Source organism: Bufo gargarizans, chromosome 2 (genome assembly GCF_014858855.1).
Source record: "Bufo gargarizans isolate SCDJY-AF-19 chromosome 2, ASM1485885v1, whole genome shotgun sequence".
In the NCBI taxonomy this organism is placed as follows: Eukaryota; Metazoa; Chordata; class Amphibia; order Anura; family Bufonidae; genus Bufo; species Bufo gargarizans.
Genome location: NC_058081.1, coordinates 473,446,433 through 473,467,247, shown reverse-complemented (window position 1 = coordinate 473,467,247; position 20,815 = coordinate 473,446,433). Strand labels below are relative to the sequence as shown.

General features: G+C 44.1%; 1 protein-coding gene across 4 annotated transcripts in view; it reads right to left on the bottom strand.

The window, feature by feature from the left end:
• The window catches only part of LOC122928341 (proline-rich protein 5-like), a 291,839-nt gene that overhangs the window by 252,706 nt on the left and 18,318 nt on the right, over positions 1–20,815 (bottom strand). Inside the window, exon 2 of one of the 4 annotated variants that reach the window (XM_044281095.1) lies at positions 17,729–17,859. The exons of the other annotated variants lie outside the window; for them this stretch is intronic. The gene's annotated coding sequence lies outside the window, so the exon portion shown is untranslated. The remainder of the gene's footprint in view (positions 1–17,728; positions 17,860–20,815) is intronic. 4 annotated transcript variants of the gene reach the window in all.

Genomic DNA, 20,815 nt, shown 5'->3' with positions numbered 1-20,815 from the left:
GTTTTCTTTGTCCTACAAACATGACTCTGCAATTGTCAACTTAAATTAATGAACTCCATATAGAGCAATTTCTTAATTATTTATTACCATTGGAATATCTTTAGAGAGTACTAGTGTGGTGGAGAAGAGAGCAGCCTCCAACCCCTCACGCTCTCTTTTTGGAGGACTCAACAGGTCTGGATATTACACCAATAGCCTATAAATTTCAGTGGTCACTGTGTAATGCTTCATTTTCCCTGCGGTGGCACTGCAGAGAAACTGAACATTTGTTGTCAGGTTCCCCCACAGATTACAGATAATTGTTGGGGGTGCCTGCAACGAGACACCATATGATCAGTTTTCTGGTTTGAACCAAAAAGGGATTGTCCACAGTGGAAAATCCATTACAACTTAAATTTGAAAAGAAAGGGTCGAGAAGTACACACTTGGACTATGTATTCAAAAGATCAGCAGATGTTCTTCATCAGGTGCTCAATTATTTGTTAAAGAAAGTGTTAAGATATTGTAGAGTTACGTTCATGGGCAAGTATTAATAATGCTTTGGTCACACTTCAGAGATTTTCTTACCCATTCTGACATTTTAAAAAGCTGCACCTTAACCCTTGGGCTACCAAAGGTTTTTTCGTTTTTGGGTTTTCATTTTTATTCCGTATTTTACTTGAGCCATAACTTTTTTATATTTCCAGTCACATAGCCGTATGAGGGCTTCTTATTTGCGGGACAGGTTCCATTCCAAATGGGATGGAATTAGAAAAAAAAACGCAACTCCTCCGCCCTTTTATGGGTATTGTTCCCATGGCGTTTAGTTTAAGGCAAAAGTTACCCATGCCCTTCATTCTCTGGGTCAGCGTGATTACAACGATACCCCATATGTGTAGGTTTTTAATGTCTAAATAAATTTTAACTTTGATAAGGTTCTTTACATCTCCATATTCTGACCCCTTTTTTTTTATACTTAGCTACTGGGCTGTTTAGGGGCAAATTTTTTCATCTTATAATTCCTTCCTCTCTCTTTTGTGAGCTCACATCCAGTTTCCTTCAGTCTTTTCCTGTTTGTCAGACATGCATCACAGAGCCCTGAGAAAGGATTTTCCTATGACCACTATAATAATTTCCTAAGGTACATTCAATAAATTAACAAAATCCATAACCATTGCATCTACAGTACTGGTGTTGCTAGGGGAATGATTATAGCGAGTTCACTATCTTCCATTGCTTGTAGCAACCACACTCATCAGAGACTTATCTCACCATCAGTGGCAGAATAATGGCATCACCATAGATAAGTGTTACATGTTTCAATACACATATAGTCCCTGTGTGTGGTATAAAGCGTATAGGATAGGGGAGTCTCAGGTTGTCTTTCAGCTGCACATAACTTCACACAGGCAAAGCATTACCTAACAAGATAGAGGGCAACTGGCCTGGGAGATCAAAGTAATTTTTGCACCTACAAAATAGATATACTGAACAACCGATGAGCCCTCTTAAAGGGACATTGTGGTTTAGTGAACCACCCATGTTTTTATTAGATTTAGGCCTCCATTGAAAACCATTGAAGGGGAAGCAATAAACCAGCAATGCAGCCCCTTCATTCTTTGGATCAAGGAGGGTCCATGTAATCAGACTTTCACTTATGCCATTAAATAAATCTATGAGCAAACCCCGCCCATGCCCGATGGACTTAAATTTTAGTTCTTATGAGGTCGTATTAAGGACTTGTAGTAACTCTGTGTGCATGCTCCATGGTGTCTTCATGAGGCAATGCTTCTAGACAGGCCGGCTCTAGGTTCATGTGGGCCCTTGGGCGATAAAGTCTCAGTGGGCCCCTTTGTGCCATTTTGCACGATACATGCGGCAATAAAACTGCATTTATTATATATATATATATATAAAAACAAAATTGGTTGAGCCATAGTTTTTACCATTTTTGCATCACTTTTTATTCAATAATAAAGCTTACCATAATGCCTCCCAGTAGTAATAAATCTCCTTTATAATGTGACAGTAGAAAAATCACCTAATGTGTGCCAGTGCAAAAATTGACCCCTAATAATGTGAACTAGTACAAAAATGACCCCGTTATGTGTGCCAGTACAAAAAATACTCTTTCTTAGTGTCCCCAGTTTAGCTAATGTTCCCATAGTGCCCCCATAATGTGTGCCAGTATAAAATACCCCATATAGTGCCATCAGAAAATGCCCCCATGGTGTTTCTCTTCCCCCTTCCCCATAGTGCCCTCGATAATGTGCCAGTACAAAATGCCTCTATATAGTGCCCCCAGTAGATGCCTGTGTCCTGAGGACAGCGATACAGATGAATGTAGAGAGATAAGCGCTTACACAAGCGTTCATTTCCCGCGGTCCTGCTGCCGCTGCCCCCACTTGCCTCCAGGGCCACGCCACCAAAGGCCATCACCTCACCTCGCCCAATTGGTGGTTTGGCCCTGCGGCCCCCCTAGGGGCAGTGGGTACCGGCACTTGACTGGGTATTCTGGGTAGATAAGAAATCCTTTGTAATATAACTAAACATACCTCAATTTAAAAAACATGGGAGGCACACAGAGGTGCATGACTTATCCAGTATGCAATGGACCCAGTGGTCACACATGTCCACTACCACTCCATTCAACTCTTTAGAACCACTTGGCCATCTCCAGCAGTCCCATAGAGTTAAATGGATCAGCAGCAGGCATGCTCGACTGCCATCTTTATTCAAATGGGGGAACACAAGGACTCTGTTCTTGTCATCAGTGGGGCAGCAACATTTGGACCCCCGCCAGTCAGACACTTAACCCTTATCCAGCCCTAACCTGTGGATAGGGGATAAGTGTTTGCTGTTCTGGAACAACCCCCTTAAGGGCATTTTTCTGGCATAACAACCACCCACATTGTTATACTCCTTTGGATTATTGTACCAATCAATAGAACAATATAATGAAGAAAGGAGTCTGCTTTTCTCTCATGAACTTCTCTTCATGTTCATATTTACTACACAGTAAAACCAGTTTACAGTCAATACCAGTGAGGGGCCAGCGAGGCGCCGAAAACAAGTCACCGAAGTCTGTCGACTCTATATTGTTTATGTTCTGAAATCAAGCATCAGAGAAAAGAGACTGATAAAATGTGTGCAAGCTCGATCAGAGATGACCTCAATATAACAGGAAATATGTTATACCGAGTGGGAAATGTTCTGCTCTAGAGGACTGAAAAAAAACGCACTTAAAGGGGTTGTACAGGATTAGAAAAACATGGCTGCTCTTCCAGCACCATAACTGGCTATAGGGTTGTGCCTGGTGTTGCAGCTCAGCTCCAATGGAATGCATTGGGCTAAGCTGCAATACCTCACACAACCTGTGGACAAGTGTGGTGCTGTTTTGGAAGGAAGAAGCACAGATTTTTTAATCCGATAACATTTCTTTAAACGTAATCATCAGTAAAGACAGGGCATTGCTCAAAGGATATTGTCTGGTTTAGAAAACTAATTTTCAAATATCCCACATGAGACTCTCTTGTTCGAGACCTCCATCAATTAGAGTGAAGAGCACAACATAGAATGTCATTCTTTGTCTCTGTTGAGGATCCTGTGGACTCTATCTCCACCCAAACAAAGGAAATGCTTGGGGCCCCTGAGATCGTGGGAGGCCGTGCTGGCTCAAAAAGCCCGCAGAGGGGTCCAGGTGGGCCCTTCCAAGCTGTAGAGCAATAACAGAAGTGCCCAGGCTGCACTGCTCAGCTAACAGTCAGGTTTAGTGGTCTGAGGGCGTGGAACTTAAAGACGCTATGTGGGGGGAAGGGGGGTGTAAGTTGTGTGATAGGGGCCCCCTGACATAACTTTGCTTGGGGCTCCAGAAATGCCAAAGTTGAAGGCCAAATCTCCAGAAAAATCTAATAACTGATGACAGATTCCCTAAAGATTACAGCTAATTACTGGGGATTTTAACAACAGGGCACCCTGTGATCAAAGTATTGCCAGGTGAGACTTTTTACCAAAAAAAGTATCCAAAGTGGACAATCCCTTTAAATTGTTAGAAATTCTAATCAGCTGTTTCTTAAGGTCCCCTTACACTGGCCAGTTCGGCAGGTCATTGTCAGGAAGCAAGTGTTCCTTCCCGATAATCGTCTGCTTATCAGTGGAGGAGGCAGGTGTATTTACATGGGGCGATTTCCTCCACAGTAAGGCCTCTCGCACACAAACCTTTTTTTTTCTCTGTTTACGTTAATTTTTTTGCGTTCCGTATACGGACTGTATATGGAACCATTCATTTCAATGGATCTGCAAAAAAAGGAAGGTACTCCGTATGCCTTCCGTTTCCGTATTTCCATTTTGTTCAAAGATACAACATGTCCTATTATTGTCCGCATAATGGACAAGGATAGTACTGTTCTATCTGGGGCCAGCTGTTCCGTTCCGCAAAAAACGGAATGCACACGGACGTCATCCATATTTTTTGCGGATCCGTTTTGTGCGGACCGCAAAATACAGAGAAAGCCATACGGTCGTGTGCAAGAAGCCTTAGGGGAAGAGCGATCACAAATGCCATCGCTTGTTGTTGTCGGCATCAGAGGCTGTTTAGACGGGAAAGATCTGCTGCCAGCAAAGTCGATTTAGGTGCCTGCACGATCGATCCAATTATCATTCATTGGGTAATCAGCAGAAACTTTACACCGCCAGATAATCTGACAGATTCTCAGCTGGTGTAACGGGCCCTTTAGCTATATCTATTTCTGAAGTTGGAAGGCAGCAGTTGCACGGTCCCTCTACCAACTTAGAGGATAAGTATTATAAATGGCACATACAGTGAGGAACAGAAGTATTTGAACACCCTGCGATTTTGCAAGTTCTCCCACTTAGAAATCATGGAGGGGTATGAAATTGTAGGTGCATTCCCACTCTGAGAGACAGAATTTAAAAAAGAAATTCAGGAAATGTCATTGTATGATTTTTAAAGAATGTATTTGTCTTGCACTGCTGAACATAAGTATTTGAACACCTGAGAAAATCTGTGTTAATATTTGGTACAGAAGCCTTTGTTTGCAATTACAGAGGTCAAACGTTTCCTGTAGTTCTTGACCAGGTTTGGCCCACTCCTCCACACAGATCTCCTCTAGATCTGTCAGGTTTTGGAGCTGCCGCTGAGCAACACAGAGTTTCAGCTCCCTCCAAAGATGTTCTATTGGATTTAGGTCTGGAGACTGGCTAGGCCACTCCAGAACCTTGATATGCTTCTTACGGAGCCACTCCTTGGTTATCCTGGTTGTGTGCTTCGGGTCGTTGTCATGTTGGAAGACCCAGCCACGATCCATCTTCAATGCTCTGACTGAGGGAAGGAGGTTGTTGCTCAAAATCTCACAATAAATTCATCCTCTCCTTAATACAGTGCAGTCGTCCTGTCTTCTTCGCAGAAAAGCACCCCCAAAGCATGATGTTACCACCCCATGCGTCACTGTAGGGATGGTGTTTTTGGGATGCAACTCATCCTTCTTTTTCCTCCAAACATGATGAGTGAAGTTTAGACCAAAAAGTTCTACTTTGGACTCATCTGACCACATGACTTTCTCCCCTGCCTCCTCTGGATCATCCAGATGGTCATTGGCAAACTTAAGACGGGCCTGGACATGTGATGACTTGAGCAGGGGAACCTTCTATGCAATGTATGATTTGAAACCATGACGGCGTAGTGTTCTACAGTGACCTTTGAAACTGTGGTCCCAGCTCTCTTCATGTCATTGACCAGCTCCTCCCTTGTAGTTCTGGGCTGATTCCTCACCTTTCTTATCATCAGTGATACCCCACGAGGTGAGATCTTGCATGGAGCCCCAGTCCGAGGGAGACTAACAGTTGTCTTAAGCCTCTTCCATTTTTTAACAATTGCTCCAACAGTTGATCTATTTTCACCAAGCTGTATGGCAATTACCCCGTAGCCCATAGCTCTCAGAGTGGGAATGCACCTACAATGTGAATTTCAGACCCCTCCATGATTTCTAAGGGGGAGAACTTGCAAAATCGCAAGATGTTCAAATACTTCTGTTCCTCACTGTATTAGGTGAAAGGCCTTGTTATAGAGTTCCCAATGGGGCCTAGGATTTTTAATTTCCCTTCTGTCAACTAATATGATCATCATTGCAAGTCTCATAGGTTGTCATCATTAAAGGGGTTTTCCCATCACAGACAATGGGGGCATATCACTAGGATATGCCCCCATTGTCTTTGGGACCCGCACCTACACCGAGAACAGAGCGGAGAAAGCTGGTATTGAGCGCACTGCGCATCCGCAGCTGCCCTCTGTTAATTTCTATGGGGCCTCCAAAAATAGCCAAGTGCTGGCTAGGCTAGTTCCGTCGGCCCCATAGAAATGAATGAGAGCAGTGGCCGCACAAGCGCAGTGTGCTTCCATTCACTTGTATGGGTAGAGCCCTTGGCGGTGGCCAGACCCCGGGAAACCCAGGGTCCTCCAGCCACCCCTCTCCCCGCTCCGTTCTCGGCACCTCTGGAACGCGCACCTATTAGACAATGGGGGCATATCCCCCACATTATCTGTGATGGGAAAACCCCTTTACACAACTTGCTCTGTATCTGTATAGACAGTGGACTGTCACTCAGATTTCTAAAAATTGAAACTTGAATGGGGAAAATAGTGTACATTTTCCCCAGTCATCAGTGTGGCCTAACTCCACTTTGAACATTATGATATATCATATTATAGTCATTTATAAATACGTATGTATCTGGAGTTATATCACGACTCCTCTGTTCACATCCAAAGCTGCACTGCTTTCTGTTGGCTCTCATACTATAGGACCCCATATATCACTGTCAGATGTGACTAGAGAACAATAGAAATAAATGTACGGTATATATATTTTTTTAAAATATTCAACTATATCATTAATTCCAATAAAAGGGAAAAACAACTTTTTGGTGCTAAATGCAGTTAGAGCCCCCCCAATATCCCCTCCCACTCTGTACAAGTCATTTATAATGTACAATTAACCCCCTTTCTGCTGGATCCATCTATATGATCTAAACATATGCAGCATCCTTTCATCTCCTCTCTCGCAGTCATTAGGTGACAGACCCTGAGTAATCGCCATCTGCTGAAGTCATATGTTCAAATGTTGTCCATCAGGTCCCTACCAGCACATCCATGCCTCCACCAACCCCCAGTACTCCAGTTTATAATTTACACGGTTTGATGCCCTTAATCCGGGTGCTATTTATTGCATCTGATAGAAAATTCCGCTCGAAGCCTGTGATATTCCCGCTGAGGCACAACGTCACACGCTATGTGTAGTGAATTATAAAATGCCAATTAATAATGGGTCGAATGGCACCTCTGGAAAAACGCTGACACCGATGAGAAAAGCAGAATTTTGAATGCAGCTTTGGATGTGACTAGAGTAGAGACATGATATAACACAACATTGGTATATAGTAAGTTAGGGTTGGTTCACAGCACCGTTATTGCTTTCCATAATAACATGGTTATAACAGAAAATAACGTGATTTGTAAGATTAATATTATTTGTAATATGTGTAATGTAAAGCACCTTGCAGTCTAGAATTAGAGTGTGTGTTCTGTTGACTATTCCTCCCATGTTAAAGAGGACTGAGCTACAGTTACAATTTTAAAAACTGGCGAGGCAAGTAACTTTAGTGCCCAAGCCTAGCAACTCCATTGCACCCAGGCTAGAAGAACTCTGTCCTCCCTCAGTGCCCTAAGGAGAAGGTGGGGTAGGTGGCATCTACTCAGTACATGCACTTAGACCCACATGGAGGCTTTATGGTTATTCCAATGCACCAGTCACATAATTTGTGCAACCCAATTGGATGTGATGTCATCGCCCCAGTACAATTTAATGAAAATTATCATTGTGATAAAATCTTTCACTGAATTCTAGGGGTGTGCTGGGGTTCCTATGAGGGGGGCTCTCCTAAATCCAGCATCCCTCATAAACTCCAGGATGTCTGTTCCCTGAGAATCATTTCATCGTAGTCCCGATGATTTATAAGAGTCCGCCTTATTGCTTCACTAGTAAACAATCGGATTTTATTAATTGTCAGGCAAATTCCTCTGCTCATAGTTTCCTGTGCCCTTCATTCCCAATCAATAGGCAATGATACCTTAATACCAAGTACCACTCAACGTGTCCCAGGCTTCACCGAGGTGGAAGACGCTTTTTTGTTGTACATCAGGCTATTGTACATCTCCCCTGATGCAATAGAGCAATGCATGCTCTATACAGACCCTGAGCCAGCAGGAACGGACACCAAAACGTTAAATCAATAGCGTGACCATTACTTGAGAAGACTAGAGCTTATACAATGCAATGCAGCAATACAAGCTCTACCGTATACAGACCATGAACCAGCAGAGATAAACTTTAAGATGTTAAAAAAGGAGCATGACCATTACTTAAGAAGAGCTCATGCAATGCAGCAACGCATGCTCTATACAGACTCTGAAGCAGCAGGTGAAGACACTAACCCTGGGTTCACACCTGTGCGTTTCTGAGACGCGCGTTTTACGCGCGTATTTGTCGCGCGTTTTTATGCGCGTTTTTTGCAATAGTAAACGCGCGTTTGACGCGCGTTTGTGTGATTGACTGCAGTGTTGTCCAATGAGTCTATGGCCCAAACGCGCGACAAACGCCCCAAAAAAAGCTCAAGAACTTGTTTATGCGTCAGGCGTTTTACAGCGCGTTCAAACGCGCTGTAAAACGCTCAAGTGTGAACCAGGGCCATAGGGAAGCATTGGTTTTCACGTGTTGAGCTATTTACAGCGCGTTTGAACGCGCTGTAAAACGCTCAGGTGTGAACTTAGGGTAAAATGTTAAAAAAGTAGCATGACCATTTAGTCAGCAGAAGAGCTCACACAGAGCTCTATAGGCCACTATCACTAGCATGCCAAGAATACATGGATCCAATCCGGGGTTCCCCGGGTACTATATGCAGACAGAAAAGTAAAGTCTGTATTAGGCCTTCTGCGATGCGGTCCGCAATGCATGAACACCGTCCGTGGGGCAGCCGCAGAAGATCGCGTACCCATTCACTTTAATCCAGCTGTTCCGCAAAAAGATAGGACATGTTCTATCTTTTTGCGGAATGGAAGTACGGGACGAAACCCCACATAGGCACTCCGTAGTGCTTCCGTAGGGTTCTGTTCAGTGCTTCCATTCCACACCATTCTGCATCTCCAGATTTACTGACCCATTGAAGTGAATGGGTCCGCATCCGTGATGCAGAATGCACACGGAACGGTGCCCATGTATTGCAGATCCGCAAATGCGGCCCCTCAAGACGGCAACGGGACACCTACAGTCGTGTGCAGGAGGCCTAAGACAGGCAGATCAGCAAGCGATTGTCGGGAGGGAAGGGCTTGCTAGATAGAGGAGGAGACCACTGCTGTTACATGCAGCAATTTTCTCCACAGCATGGCGGAGGAGCGATTGTTATACCATCGCTCGTCTCCATACTGTCTAGTGTTTTGCCATTAGACATCACGATCTGCCGCCAGCAATCGCTGATTTTTAAGCATCAGAATTGCCCAATGAACAAGCTTGTTAGTGATTAGCGGCTGAAATATCGGCCAGTGTAATGCAGCCTTAACCGTGGATAGGAGGATCATTTCTACCATATGAGAGATCAGATACATGTGAAGTGGCCATTAACCAAGAGTGCTGCCATTACAGCCAATAAAGATAAAAAGACCGTAATATAAGAGCTCTGCAGTTATACGAGACTGCAATCTAATCAAACCAGCTACATCTAACATCCCTTAAAGCTTCAATGACTCCCCCCTCCCCCCACCAGTAGAGGGAATAAGCAGCACAGGGCCCCTGTGTATGAACAGTATGTGGGCCCCTGAGATTGAGGTGTTTGTCCGGTCTATAACTCTGGAACTCGAAGAAACATACCATGCTGCAGGACTGAAAAGAGGTGAGTATTTGCAGAGTCCGGTCTGGGGTCTGTATTTATTAATGGGTTCCTGTCTAGCGTCTGTATTATTTTAGGGGGGCTAAACAGGGATTGTATATGTCTAGGGGTTCAGGTCTGGGATCTTTATTGTTTTAGGGACTCTGGGGCTTGCATTAAATTATGGAATCAGGGCAGGGGCGTAGCTAGAAATGACTGGGCTCCATAGCAAAACAATTTATGGGCCCCCCTGCCGGATCTCCCACCCCCACATACCTCTCAGACCTCCCACCCCTTCCAGAGCTCCCACCCAAACACCCCTCCAGTACCTCCCACCTCAGCATCCCCACACTCCTCCAAGACCTCCCACCCCCACACCCATCCTAAATCTCCCACCGCCAGTCCCCAGATATAATGGTCCAGACATCAAGTGTCCTGCTCCCCCCCCCCCACACACAATTTAATGGTTTAGACCTTGGAGATCCTTCGGCTCCCCGCTCAATAAATTGGTCTAGACCTCCAGGGTCCTGCTTCCCCCTAAATATAATGGTCCAGACCTCCAGGGTCCTGCTCCCCCTCCTCCCAAGATATAATGGTCCAGTGTCATGTTCCCCCCTATATAATGGTCCAGACCATACCTCCAGGTCCTGCTCCCCCCTTCTCCTTAAATGTACTGGTCCAGACCTCCAGGGTCCTGCTCCCCCCCCCTCCTCCCTAGATATAATGGTCCAGGACTCCAGAGTAAATTTTACCAGTCCCAGAGTCAGCCAGCCCTCACCTCACAGCCACTTGAACGTCTGCGCGCCCACACTCCTGCAGTGCTGCCAGGCCCAGCAGCACACAGCTTCGCTGTACGCTCCGCCGCTTCCACTTCCGGCCAGTAGGACTGCCGCCCAGACTGGGAGCGGGACCACTCCCACTCCTCACTGCAGGTACGCCTCTCTGCCTCCAGCCGCCCCCTATCGCACTGCCCACAGCCTACAGGCCCTGCAGATAGCGCCTTCTCTGTCTTTCCTGGAGGGGCCTGCGACCCCTGTAGCTTTACCACATGAATTAAAAAAATTATAATAATCCTCAGCAGGCAGCTCGGGCCCCCAGTGGCGTAGGGCCCCATAGCCATTGCTATGGCTGCTATGGTGATCTCTACGCCCATGAATCAGGGTAAGTATTCATTTTAGGGGGTCTGATCTGGAGGTTGTATTTGGACTGGGTGCTGCACAGGTCTGTATTAAAATAGAGCTTCTGGTCTGGTGTCTGATTTTATTTAGGCTTTAGTCTGGCGTCTGTATTAGGGAGTTGGGGGGGGTCTGGATTTGTTCTGGGGCACTGTTCTGAGGTCTGCATATAGTTAGCTGACCTGTTACATGTGCACTTGGCAGCTGAAGACATCTGTGTTGGTCCTATGGTCATATGTGGCCGCATTGCTGAGAAATATGATGTTTTAATATACGCAAATGAGCCTCTAGGAGCAACAGGGGCGTTACCATTACACCTAGAGGCTCTGCTCTCTCTGCAACTGATTTTTCACTGTCTGACCCTGTCAATCAAGATGCCGAGGCTGGTGCCATCTGCTATTCTGTCCCAGAACTAATACTTGGGATTTATAAGAGCAGTGCATGTAGACGGCATGGTCTGCAGTCTGTATTTGTTTATTGGGCCTGCTTTGGATTATGTATTTATTTGGGTTCCCGTCTGGGGTTGTATTTGTTTAGGGGTTTGGTCTGGGGTCTGTCTGTTGCCCAACTCGCTTCTCATGACACTTAAAAGTTCTCAAAGGTTGGCAAGTAGAAATAAATTAATATTAACAAGTCCTTTAAAATGAAGACAGATGTCCAGCAGATCTGATAATCCCCCATGAACTCATTTTTCCACTCTCATGGACTAAGTAAACATAATACACCATTGTCTTTAATGGGCCTGCTTCATAGCAATGGATAAGCAGGAAGACTTCTGATAGGGGCAAGGCTGAAATTGGCGCTTGCCCCTCATGGTGTCACTGAGACACGTTTTATGTCATGGCCATGTTTTCTTCCCCCCCTTCTCTTTTCTCTCCTTGTTTTTCTCCTCAGGTAAGCTGGCAACTGGATGGCAGGTGATTGGCCCAGGAGGGTTGCTGTCCGGTTGCTGGGCTTAGGCTATTTTTAGCCTGAATCAAGGATTGGCCAGGAGGTGCTGTGGCGGGAATGGAATCGCTATTTAAGGTCGGTCACTCACCTGGGTCCGGGCTGTTAGAATCTGCAATCAAGAAGGAAGCATCCCCCGCCCGCCCTCCCATTTTTATGTCGCGGTCTTTTAAATATATAGGGGGGGGGGGTTAGTCGCCCAGTCTTTTGGGTGGACGGATATTAACTTAAGGGATTGTTAGTTATTTATTTAATTTAAACTCAGTATGATTAATTTATTGCGGTAATATTTATTGGTTAACCCCCAGATTTTAATAAAGATCGCGGCCTTATTTATCCACAGTTGGTTGTCTGTCATTATTATAGGAATTAGTTATAAGGGGTTTGTTAGTTGTCGATTGGGACACCATGAGGAAATCTCTAACCTTCACCTGGTGTTCTAAGAAGGGCACTTCCATTGCAGTGCTTGCGGATGCGGCCTGTGTTTAGTTCATCCACCAGGAAGGTAACAGACAGGAGTCGTTCATTGCGTGAGATCTGCCGCCGGACGATCCTCTGCTAGGCTTTCAGTCTTACATCTATTCTGTGAAATCATATGAATTATGAAAGAGACGTGAAAAGAAAACTGTCTCTGGGAGTCTCTGTTTACGTCAGAGCTCGATGCCCAGGACACGGCTGAACAAATAGGAAATCTACATTTTTCCCCAGAATCCTTTTATTTCTGGAGATCAGCTTAAAATAACAACTACATTTAAAAAATATTGCACTTAAAAAATAGAGTTATAACTTATTATATTATTTTTATTTTTCTTCTCTGATACAGAGGTCCAAATCCCCTGAGCTGAGCTAGCAGAGCTAAATGCTGAAAGCCACGTCTAGAGGGAGTTTAAGTGCTTGCTGCATACAGTTTATCTGTTTACTACACTCGTCTCAAAGGGGCCGCACAGTGTGCTGTCCGCATCCGCAAGTCCGTTCCACAGGCCCGCAAAAAAATAGAACCTATTGGTGACTCTTTTACGTACAAGGATAGGACATTTCTGCAGGAAAAAAAAACATGGCGGCAACCACTCAGTAGGGATCCGTGTTCTACATATCCGTAATTTGCGGACCACAAAACGGATCTGGTCATGTGCAGGAGCCAAAAAGGTGAGATCAAAAATAGGTGTAAAGAAAAACTGGCTTAGGCCTCATGCACATGGCCGTTGTGCGACCGTTCAGTGCATTGGGGACCGCAATTGCGGTCTCTAATGCAAGGGCAACATCAGTGCAGGGCCGGATCCATTCAACTTGAATGGGTCCGTGGTATGTCCGCACCACCCAAAAATATGAAATGTAATTTTTTTTTGCGGTGTGGAACCACGGAAAGAAACTCCGTAGTGCTCCTGGTGTTCCGTTCCGCATCTACGGAATTGCAGACCCATTCAAGTGAATGGGTCCACATCCGTGATACGGGGTGCATACGGCCGGTGGCCGTGGATTGCCTACCCACCGTTTGCGGGCCGCAATATGGCCACGGACGCCCAACGGCCGTGTGCATGAGGCCTTACATTTTTCAGAGCTTCTTTGGAAAATCAAAAGGTGGAACCTAATTGCTTGCTAAGGCTAGTTGCACACTAAGGGCTCATGCACACCACCATATGTATTTTGCGGTCCGAAAAAACGGATCTGCAAAAAATATGGATGACGTCCGTGTGCATTCTGTATTTTGCGGAACGAAACTGGCAGGATCTCCGCCAGTCTCCATTATAGTGAATGGGGCCAGATGGAACCTTACAAACCTCAGGTAATCCTGGCGTGCACAGAAATCCGGCGGAGATCATGTACACCATGCACAGTTTTTCCGTGTGGATTTTCACCTGTGGTGTGGATTTTAAAATGTCAATTTATTTTATTTTTCCTGACCGGATTTTCTCCATTCACTTCAATGGAAACAGGAAAATCAGTACCAATTGATGCAGATTGTCTGCACGGATTTCCCTGCAAACACCTGCGGATTTCAGTGCGGATTCTCTGCACATAAATCATGAACGTGTGTATTTACCCTAAATGTTCTGTAATCAGAGGAATTATCTGCCCTCTTCTCAATCTCATGCACGTTCAGTCCTTTGGGGACAGCAATTTGCGGTCCCCAATGCATGGGCAAAATCCGTGCGGCGGCCAGGACGGATCGAGACTCATTCAACATGAATGGGTCCGTGATCTGTCCGCACCATAAAAAAATAGTGAGTGCTTCCGTGGGGGGTCCGATCCGTGCTTCTGTTCCACACCGCATCTCCCGGATTGCGGACCCATTCAAGTGACTGGGTCCGCATCCGTGATGCGGGTTGAACATGGCCGGTGCCCGTGTATCGCGGACCCGCTGTATGCATGATCCCTTCTGGTGAGGGAACAGGTTTTGAATACAGAACAGTAACCCTCAGCACACAGAGTATATTCTCCCCGTGGCTGGATGTGGTGAGTGGTTAAAACGTTCAACTCGATACCTGCTATAACATAAATGGAGCACGACCCATAAATATCACATAAATTGTGGTTTACAAGGTGACAGCGAGTATTTCAATGTGACATTGAGGGTTCGCTGTGACACTTTGGGCCGATTTTTCACAGCAAGGCTGGTTTCCAGCACGTGGGTGGCACGCAGTTCATCCCATTCTCGCTGAACATTAAACTAGTGAATCAAAAACCTACTGAACCTTAACACAAGCATTTCGAAAATTTCCACTTGAAAACCAGACAGCTTACTTCTGAAACTGGTCGGGTGAATTTGTCACTAGGCCCACCCAGAAGAAAAAAAAAAATTCAAAATGCAGATGATATAAAACCAAACTGAAATAAATATTTGAAATAGGTTTTAAAAATTCTAAATTATATTGGAAAAATAAACACTAACAAAAACGAATTGAAAAATAAAAATATATATAGTTTTCCTGTTAAAGTTTTTTTATTTTTTTGAAATTTGGTTTATTTTGCATTTAAAAAAATGATTTTATGATTATATGTATTTCTTTTTTTTTCTACATTACCTGGGGTAAGATCATTTCCATAGATTAAACCTATGTGAAACACTTTAATGATATTTTTTATAATTAAATGAACATTATTTGATATATTTTAATATGTAAAAAAAAAATACTGTATTTAATAATTTAAAAAATATCCCTAAACTTGTCACATTTGCACATGTTTAATAGCTGTAGCATCACTGAGTAGTATTTTTTACTCTTGAGTCGCATGGCTAGTATCCACCAAAAACACCCTATTGGACAGGCCCTTCAAGATGTAATTAACTGATGGCCTAGATCGGTGGGGGTGGGTTCGACACCCGGGACCCCGACGATCAGCTGTTTGAGAAGGCGCAGTATCGGTGCGGTCTTCTCGCAGCATACCATACACAGCGCCGTACATAATATAGTGGCTGTGCTTGGTATTGCAGCTCAATGTCACTTCAATGGGGCTGAGCTGCGCCTAGGCTGTGACTGATGAACGGGACATCACATAGCAAAAGCAAAGCTGCAAGAAGGCTGCAGTGCTACTAAAAGCGCTAGTGCCTTCTCGATCAGCTGATCGGCAGGGGTCCCAGGTGTCAGACCGCCACCAGATACTGATAACCCATTCAGAGGATAGGTCATCGGTAAAAAATCCCAGAAAACCCCTTTAAAGACGATCTGTTTGCTCTTCTAACCTGTCTATTACAGTATACACTTACATTACCCATGAAATAACAATATCGGACAATCATTGATTGCGCTGTTCCTCTCCTATTCCTCATTGACAACTAGACATTACCTCATTCCTTCATCAATGATGGAATCGCCACCTGTTCAGGTTTTCAGATGCAGTTTTGGAAGTCAAAACCAGGAGTGAAAAAAAAGACAAGAAGTCTTATCTGTTCTTTATACTTTCTCTCCTTTTATGATCCACCCCTGATTTTGGCTGCCAAGACTGACTGTGTGGCCATGCCCTGGTTGTCAGTACTGATTGGACAGTGTCAGACTGTATAGGGGCATGTACATCTGACAAGGGGAACAGTAACAGCCAGTTATCAATTCATATATATTTCCAGGAGGAATAACAGAGGAACAGCACAATACAGAGTTCTAAGAACAAGGTCCCCAGAATTATTATTTCATGGGTAATTTGAGAATTTACTAAGCAGACATCAGGAGAGCCGATTTAAAGCAAATATTAGAATCAATAAAAATAGAGTTGAAAGAAACCCATAGTTGTAGGTAGGCGTATTATAACCATATAGCAGGCTGTTCCCAGCACCTGCACACTTCATCTCTGGTGACTGCAGCTCAGGGTCAGGCTCGTCTCATGACACGGATACTTGCAGCAGGTTATAACTAGCTGAGTCTATTCTATCTATGTTAATCCTAAACTGAGAACCCAACGGGAAAAGAGCCAGCGACCATAATGAAGTCTGGGGATTTCCAGCATGACGGGCTCAGTCGTATAGTGTATTACTGTAGTGCAGCGGCGGCATGAAGCGCACAGCGTCATAGCAACCAATGACGCCGTGCGCTCTTGCTCTGAACAGGAATCCAGCCCGTGGTTCCACGGACCGCTCTCGGCCGCGGAACGTGGCCATGTGCATTCGGCCTTACTTTCATTTGGTCACCAGTAGTCATCATTTCCATGGTTATGATCTAAAGAGGACCTGACATGTCTGTTTTAGTAACTACATCCATTTCCCATGTAATACCGATTCTGGAATATCTGTTCTTAGGAATCTATGTTGCGCCATTCCTTTATTATTCCTGCTAGAAGTTTACAAATACATTTCTAACAGTCTGCAGTAAAGGTACTGCTGGGTGTTACCGGTAGTGACTGTGTCCGATTCTGTCCAATCAGTGCTGCTAGTATCAGACCGTGCAGGGACATACCCCCAACTGGTAACACCAAGCTGCTGATAATTCAGTCATAAACAGCAAGGAGAAATAGCAGAGAAATGGCACAACATAGAGTCAAGGATAAATGTTCCAAAAGTGTTATTACATGGGGAATAGCAGACATGTTTGAAGAGGTGATAGGTCCTCTTTAACCGCTTCCTCTTTAATCCTTTGTTGGGGTGACTGCCACACCTGTGGGAAAATGTCTGTGATCGGCGGTAATGCTGATCGCGGACATGTAAAGGAGTTTTCCGAAATTTTAATACTGACGACCTATCCTCAGGATAGGTCATCAGTATCTGATCAGTGGGGGTCCGACACCTGGGACCCCTGTCGATCAGCTGTTTGAGAAGGCAGTGGTGCTCAAAGTAGCGCTGCAGCCTTTTCTCAGCTTTTCCTAGGCCAATGACGACACGTTCATCAGTCACATGGGCTAGGCACAGTGAATAGGGCTGAGCGTGATTCCAAGCAAGGCCACTATTTAAATGATGGCTACTAGTGATAAGCCATCAATGTCCCAGATGGAAATACCCCTATAAGTACCAAACTAGGGTGTTTCCCGAAGGGGTTAAATAATGACAAAAAGAAGAAAAATTCAATTAATCTTTCTAAACATGACAAGAATATAATAAGTAGTAAATAAGAGAACATACTGTAATTTGCAAGAGATCAACTCCATTTGGCTTATCTCGTCTGCCTCATGTGTGGAAATGTTGCCTTTCGAAAATAATTTAATTAAAAAAAATATAAATAAAAAGTGAAAAGAAAACTAATTTTAAAAATGTAGGTAAAACTTACTTATAGAATAGATGATAGTGAGAGACTTTCTAGGAAGCGCTTTGCATTCTGTTCAGCAACAGGTCAGCAAGTAGCCAGGTTTCAATTCAACTCTGATCCTTCCAAAAACTTCACACTTGGGTGGAGGGTTTCTGGAGGGAAGAAGGGGGGGGGGGGGGGGTCAAGTAATTGTCTGACCTTCAGGTGTCCTCTAGAGCAACCTCGACCCCTCTACAACCGGAATAACCAGATCCCATATCCGGCACCAGTCACCAGAGACAAAGGGATGTCAGTATCATTTTGAGCTAGTTATTTACCATTGCACATACAGGTGAAACTCAAAAAAAAATTAGAATATCGTGCAAAAGTCCATTTATTTCAGTAAGGCCTCTTTCACACTACCGTTTTTTTTTTCCGTTTTGCGGTCCGTTTTTTGCGTTCCATATACGGTCCGTATACGGAGCCATTAATTTCAATGGTTCCTCCAAAAAAACGGAATGTGTTCCGTATGCATTCCGTTTCTGTATTTCCGTTTTTCCGTTCTGTTGAAAGATAGAAAATGTCCTATTATTGCCCGCAAATCACGGTCCGTGGCTCCATTCAAGTCAATGGGTCCGCAAAAAAAACGGAACACATACGGAAATGCATCCGTATGTCTTCCGTTTTCCGTTCTGTTTTTTCTGAACCATCTATTAAAAATGTTATGCCCAGCCCAATTTTTTCTATGTAATTACTGTATACTGTATATGCCATACGGAAAAACGGAACGGAACAACGGAACGGAAACGGAACCACAACGGAAGCAAAAAAACGGAACAACGGATCCGTGAAAAACGGTCCGCAAAGCACTGAAATGGACATACTGTAGTGTGAAAGAGGCCTAATGCAAATTAAAAGGAATTGCATTAATGCAGCTTAAAATTAGAATTTTGTGAAAAGGTTCAATATTCTAGGCTCAAAGTGTCACACTCTAGTCGGCTAATTAATCCATACCCCCTGAGCAAAGGGGACCTCAACATTGAGAGTTTGGAGTTTCATAAGCTATAAGCCATAATCATCCAAATTATACCAAATAAAGGATTCAAATATCTCGCTTTGCATGTAATGAGTCTCTCATATGTTAGTTTCACCTTTTAAGTTGTATTACTGAAATAAATGAACTTTGGACGATATTCTAATTTTTCGAGTTTCACCTGTATATGATCATTATATACAGTATGCTATACTGCACTTTGCTTTAGGGCTCATGCACACGACCGTATGTATTTAGCTGTTCCCAAAACATAGATGCGCAAAACATATGGATGACGTTCGTGTACATTCCGTATTTTGCAGAACGGAACAGCTGGCCCCTAAAAGAACAGTACTATCCTTGCCTATAATGCGGGCAATAATGGGACATGTCCTATTTTTTTGCGGAACGGACATGCAGACATACGGAAATGGAATGCACACGGAGTAACTTAATTTTTTTTTTATGAATAATTCCGCATACAGTCTGCAAAAAAAACGTAACGGACACGGAAAGAAAATACGTTTGTGTGCATGAGCCCTTAGTCACACATGATGAAGGCACCTTTTAACTAAACCTTGTTTAACCCCATAAGGCCTCATGCACACGACCCTTGTTGTGTTCCGTTCCGCAAAATGGGGTTCCGTTGTTCCGTGATCCGTTTCTGTTTCCGTGTGTCTTCCTTTATTTTTGGAGGATCACCAGACATGAAGGAAAGTAAAAATAAATCTAAGACAGGTTTGCCATGCAAATGATAGGAAAAAAACTGACGCGGACGCGGATGACAATCTTGTGAGCCTCAGTGTTTTTTAGCGGTCCCATTGACTTAAATGGGCCCGCGAACCGTTTTCCGCGAAAATAATAAAAAGTCAATGGGTCCGCAGAAAATCACGAAAAACGGTACAACGGACACGGAATAAAACAACGGTCGTGTGCATGAGGCCTAAGGAACAGAGTATATTTAGCCTTCTGTTTTCCAGCAACAGAGCTGCTTCTGTCCATGAACAGTGCCTTGTATCGAGCTCAAACCCTTCAAGGACAAAAGTGCTCTGGTTCCCTTGATTCATTTTTCCATCACATTATACACTTTGTTTCCAGTGGTTATGACCACCCTGCAGTCTAGCAGTGGTGGTCGTGCTTGCACACTATAGGAAAAGGCCTCTCTGGTGGCTGGGACTTTTCGGAGCGTGCATTGGTATCAATGCACAGCAGCTCCAGTCCCAGCCACCTTGTTTCTGAAACGAGCAGTGTATAATGTGATGGAAAAATGAATCAAGCCAGCAAAGGAGGCAATATGAACAATCACAGTACATTAGTAAGTGCCTTATATTTACTTTTTGCATACCTCCCAACTTTTTGGAAGTTCAAAGAGGGACGCTTATGGTTCACTGCGTGAAAGATCTTAATATTTTTTTTTGCATATTTACGTACTTTAATAGTTTTCTCTTATGAACTAGTGCAAACATTTTCTGAATATAGAAATGTCTGAAATTCAAATTGCATCAAGCAATGAAATTATATACAAGGTAGGCTTTAATATACAGAGAGGACCCAGACAAACACTTTCTGCATCAATATTGTACATGCAATACTGAAAATCTATCCCTCAGATCAAAAAGAGGGACATTTATGGAGCAAAGGGACGGGGCAAAAAGAGGGACTGTGCCTCCACTTGGGAGGTCTGACTTTGTCTATATGATAAAAGCCACTTGCTGAAGTGACGCCACCCCCAGTTAAAATCAACCCTGTTTTGCGCTGTTCACAATTGCTTGGGTTTACGCCATAGTTATACTTATGGAGTATATGGCACATACCCCGAATGTGCCCACAAAATAGATTGTGAACAGAGCCTAACAGTGACAATTGCCACCATTAGGAACCTGACTGTGTCTAATTAACCCCACAGTCTCTCTGATGTTATTGGTATCCCAGCAGTCACATTATCAGTCATGTTATCATTGGGCTTTTTAACCCCTTGACGCATAATGTCGTACATGTACGGCATCCTGCACCCACAGTTGTATGGAGCGGACTGCTGCAGTGAGCCCGCTCCAAATGTGGTGGGTGCTGGTTGTATTATACAGCAGGAATCTGTC